We start from the raw sequence: 5,392 nt of genomic DNA on the forward strand, positions 1-5,392 counted from the left end.
GAGAGGAGTAGGTGCAAGGGAGAGAAAAGAAGAAAAGAAAGAAGAGGGGAAGGAGGAAAGAAGAAGGGGAAGGTTAGAGATGAAACTGGAGGAAGACATCAAAATGACAAAGAGCAAGACTGGCCGGGCGCAGTGGCTCACGCCCGTAATCCCAGCACTTTGGGAGGCCAAGGTGGGCGGATCATTTGAGGTCAGGAGTTCAAGACCAGCCTTAGGTGAAACCCTGTTTCTGCTAACAATACAAAAGAATTAGCCAGGTGTGGTGGTACATGCCTGTTATCCCAGCTACTTGGGAGGCTGAGGCAGGAGATTCACTTGACCCCGGGAGGCGGAGGTTGCAGTGAGCCGAGATGATGCCACTGCACTCCAGCCTGGGTGACAGAGTGAGGGTCCTTCGAAAGAAAGAAAAAGAGAGAGAGAAAGGAAGGAAGGAAGGAAGGAAGGAAGGAAGGAAGGAAGGAAGGAAGGAAGGAAGGAAGGAAGGAAAAGAGAGAAAGAGGGAGGGAGGGTGGGAAGGGAGGGAAATGAGGGAGGCTAAGAGGGCATTGGGCTGCAAATCCTGTCTCTGGGCAGCGGGTCTGGGCCCCTCGTCCCTGAGTTTGATGCTTGGTTTGGAGTCAGGGCTCTGAGCCCAGAGTCCCTGTGGAAAGCAAATCCCCCCACGGACTGTGGCCTCTGTCCCACCACCTCCCCGCTGCCCACGGACTGTGTGTGTTTGGACAGCTTGCCCTGCATTTTTAGAACAATTTTTAACTTGTAGGCTGTACCTGCGGAACCAGAATGTCTGGCCAAGACCTGTTACCTAACAGCCTCAGACCATTTGGGTGCCAACAGCATCTGCAGCTCTGGCCCAAGGCAGGTGTGGGCTGACCTAGCCAGGGAGGGGGGAAGTGAAAGGAACGGGTCCCTTCCCACTCGGAGGGCGGAGCCCCCATTTCTGGTGAGGGAAAGCTGAGCAGAGTGGATCTAATCTGATTCCTCCACCCAGAAGCCCTTAAAACACAGCTTTGTTTTAAGCCTTCTTGAAGATTTGGGCTAGATCTAGAAAAGAACCTCACCACGGAGGATGTGCAAAGTAAAACATGTGACCCCGGAGACAGGAAGCTCTTCCCTACCTCCGTAAAGACGATCTCTGATGAGCAGAAATGATCACGCGTGGAGAACAGGGATGGACAGTCCAGCTCCTGAAAGACCCCGTCTGGCTGATGATTCATGGTGCGCCGGGCAGACCCCAGGCCAAGAGAACCCACCCACAGTACCTGAGTCCTCAGCTGAGAACCAGAACAGACCTCAAAACAGGTTTGCAGAATTAAGATGAGGAGCTGAGCTCAACACAGCCTCCGCGGCTCCCCAGGGCGGGCCTGAGCCAAGGGAGAGTCCATGGCCGTCAGGGTGCTGGAATGCATGTCACACTGCATTACCCGCATTACAATCCACGCTGCAATGACAGCCCAGAGCCTGGAGAACCCAGAGAGGGTGGGGAGATGGAATCCCGGCGAGCCAGCACTGGCAGGGACCGCCGGGAGCAGCTGGTCCAGCCGCCTGTTTTCCGAGAGGGAAGACTGAGAAGTGAGTCGCCTGCCCACAGTCACAGAGAGAAGGAAGGCAGCGAGGCCGGCAGGTCAGCAGCGAGCAGTTAGTTCAAGGCCTTGAGGGCTTCCACAAACTTCGAAGGGCAAGGATGGGCCGAGCTCTGGAGGCCACCAGGGTAGGTTCGAGGGGAGTGTTCAAGAAGCCTCTTTTTTTTTTTGAGACGGAGTCTTGCTCTGTTGCCCAGGCTGGAGTGCAGTGGCGTGATGTCGGCTCACTGCAACCTCTGCCTCCCAGGTTCAAGCGATTCTCTTGCGTCAGCCTCCCGAGTGGCTGGGATTACAGACACCTGCCACCACACCCGGCTAATTTTTGTCTTTTTAGTAGAGACAGGGTTTCACCATGTTGGCCAGGCTGGTCTCAAACCTTGACCTCAGGTGATCCACCCGCTTTGGCCTCCCAAAGTGTTGGGATGACAGGCCTGAGCCACCACCACAAGCCAAGAAGCCCTTTCTGTAGAGTTCTAGTCCTGGGTCTGCGGCTGAGCCGTGGCTGTGTTCACAGAGCAGAGCGATCAACTGGGCACAGGGATGGACCTCCTGGGGCCAAAATGGCAGCTGACATCTCCACTCTGACCTTTCCCCTCAGGTTTCCAAGGTTACCACCCAACCCTGCCAACTTTCCCACCACGTGAGGAGCAAGACCCCGCCTGCTCACCATCTGCCTGTGCAGCCAACAGGCCTCGCTGAGCTGCCCTGGGCCACTCCCTCCATTCACACAGTTGGCCCTTCCTCTCCCTGCCTCCCTTCACCTACCCCACGAACTACTTCATCCCTTTGGACCGGCACTGTCGAAGCCCCATTGGTGACATTGACCTCCCAATTATCTCCTCTTTCCCTCTCCCTCTGCTCCTGCCCCAGACCAGCCCCCCAACACTGGCCTGGATACCTGCCACAGCCTCCTCCCTGGTCTCTGGCCTCCCACCTCTGCTCCTCAGGCTCCTCTACACAGCCGGTAACTGCAGAGAGCACCGAAGCACAGTCCTGGCATCTCACTCCCTTAACCCTGGCCACGGCTTCCCAGTGCCTCTAAGATAAAGCACCAACGCCTGAGGGCAGCAGGTGACTCCTCCGGGAGCTAGCTTTCCCCCACCCTCCTGTCACCCTCTGCCCCAGGCTCTGCCCGCGCTGCTGCCCCCTGAACCCACGCTTCTGCCTTTCGCTTTCCCTTTCCCTGGGATGCTCTTAAACCCCCTGGCCTACTGGGATATCTTCTCATCTGTTAAGTCTCAACCCAGAGCTTCTTCCTCTGGGAAGCCCTCTTGGGTCTCCTCAGGCACAGGCTGGTGTTTCTTCTCTCGTGCGCCTGCAACAGCCTGCGATTTCCTCTCTCAGAGCTTTTTTTTTTTTTTTTAATTAAAAAAATTTTGGCAGGGAGACAGGATCTCACTATGTGACCCAGGCTGGTCGTGAACTCCTAGCCTCAAGTGATCCTCCTGCCTCGGCCTCCCAAAGTGCTGGGATGACAGGCATGAGCCACCGTGTGTGGCCCTCTCAGCACTTACCACTGAAAGTGCTCTAATACTTCATTCGCCTGCTGTGGGACGCAGCCTCTAGATGACGCTCAGTGAGCCCCGCCTCTTGGTATTTGCTTTGTAAAACCCTCCTCTTGAATGTGGGCTGGGCTAATTGACTCACTTTTTAATTTATTTTTCATTCTATTGCCCAGGCTGGAGCACAGTGGCACAATCATAGCTCACTGCAGCCTTAAACTCCTGGGCTCAAGTGATTCTCCCACCTTAGCCTCCCTAGTAGCCAGGAATCCGGGCGCACACCACCACACCTGGCTCTGATTGATTCACTTCAAACCAGGAGAGTCTGTAACTGCCCATGTGCTCTTCTTGCCCACTGCCCAGTTAGAGCTGATTTATTAAGACAGGGGCATTGCAATAGAGAAAGAGTTTAATACACCTAGAGCCAGCGAAATGGGAGACCAGAGTTTTATTATTACTCAAATCAGCCTGCCCCAAAATTCAGAGGCAAAGGTCTCTTAAGGAGAGTTTGGTGGGCAGGGGGCTAGAGGATGTGTGCTGCTGATTGGTTGGAGGGGCAATCACAGGGGTGTGGAAATTGGCCCTTGTGCTCTGAGGCAGCCTCTGGGTAGTGGCCACAGAGGAGCTGCTGGTCTGGGTGGGGCCTTCCAGTCATCAGTAACCTGAAACCCTGAAAAGAGATCTCAAAATGCCAATCTTAGGTCTTACAATAGTGATGCTATTTACAGGAGTAATTGGGGGAGTTGCAAGTCTTGTGACTTCTGCTGGGAATCATCTCACGGCACCCACATCTTCACGGAATTCATGTCCCTTTCCTCCTCCTAACCTGTTGGCCTTTGGAATAGTGGCTGGGAATCATCTCACACACGTCTTCGTGGAATTCATGCCCCTGTCATCCTCCTAACCCGGTGGCCTTTCATTAGTTTTACGAAGGCAATTTAGTTTTGGAAAGGGCTATTATCATTTAAACTATAAACTACATTTCTCCCAAACTTAGCTTGGCCCACACCTGTGGATGACCAAGGGCACCAGCCTGAACAACATGGTGAAACCCCATCCCTACTAATAACACATAAATTAGCCGGGCATGGTGGCAGGCACCTGTAATCCCAGCTACTCAGGGGGCTGAGGCAGGAGAATCGCTTGAACCTGGGAGGCAGAGGTTGCAGTGAGCCAAGATCACACCACAGCACTCCAGCTTGGGCAACAGAGTGAGACTCCATCTCAAAAAGAAAAACAAACAAAAAACAAAAGCAGTGAATGTGGATCTAAACAAAATCGTGACATAACTAAATCAGGAGGAAGAGGAGGGAAAGTGTTCTGTGTGGTGGGGACAGGGAGAGCAAAAATGAGCTACTTCCTCATCATTCACAGTGAAAACTCAATAGATTTATCTGAGGCTGGGTGCAGTGGCTCACACCTGTAATCCCAGCACTTTGGGAGGCTGAGGCGGGCTGATCACTGGAGTCCAGGAGTTCAAGACCAGCCTGGGCAACATAGGAAGACCCCCATCTCTACAAATAATTTTAAAAATTAGCCAGGTGCCGGGCGCGGTGGCTCACGCTCGTAATCCCAGCACTTTGGGAGGCCGAGGCGGGCGGATCATGAGGTCAGGAGATCGAGACCATCCTGGCTAACACAGTGAAACCCCTTCTCTACTAAAAATACAAAAAATTAGCCAGGCGTGGTGGTGGGCGCCTGTAGTCCCAGCTACTTGGGAGGCTGAGGCAGGAGAATGGCTTGAACCCGGGAGGCGGAGCTTGCAGTGAGCCGAGATTGCGCCACTGCACTCCAGGCTGGGCGACAGAGCGAGACTCCGTCTCAAAAAAAAAAAAATTAGCCAGGTGTGGTGGTGCATGCCCGCGTTCCCAGCTACTCAGAAGGCTGAGGTAGGAGGATACCTGAGCCCCTGGAGGTCGAGGCTGCAGTGAGCTAAGATCACACCACTGCACTCCAGCCTGGGTGACAGAGCAAGACCCCGTCTCAAAAAAAAAAAAAAAAAAAAACCTACCACAATGTCTACATATGGAAGGTGCTCCAAAAGTGTGAACCATTAGAATTCCTATGGAATGACGTTTTCGTCAAACGGCTTTTGTTCCGCTTGCAGGTGGATGTTCTGGACTAGGACACGTGATCGCAAACAACAAAGCCTGAACTCAGATGGGGAAAGAATCAGTGGGGATCGTATTGTCTCATGTCCAAGAGGTTCACAGATCAAATTCAGGCATGGCTGGATCCAGGCGTTCACAGGGTGCCAACAGAGATCTTGCTGTCTCCATTTCTTGGCTCCATTCCCTGTGTTGACTTCGC

At 53.5% G+C, this 5,392-nt stretch overlaps 1 pseudogene; it reads right to left on the minus strand.

Annotated features, from left to right (window-relative positions):
• Nucleotides 1-1,328: 1,328 nt before the first annotated feature.
• LOC131382613 (uncharacterized) lies at nucleotides 1,329-5,046 on the minus strand (annotated as a pseudogene).
• Between the last annotated feature and the right edge of the window lie 346 nt (nucleotides 5,047-5,392).

The sequence above is a fragment of the Hylobates moloch genome, unplaced genomic scaffold (assembly GCF_009828535.3).
Source record: "Hylobates moloch isolate HMO894 unplaced genomic scaffold, HMol_V3 SCAFFOLD_221, whole genome shotgun sequence".
Taxonomy (NCBI): domain Eukaryota; kingdom Metazoa; phylum Chordata; class Mammalia; order Primates; family Hylobatidae; genus Hylobates; species Hylobates moloch.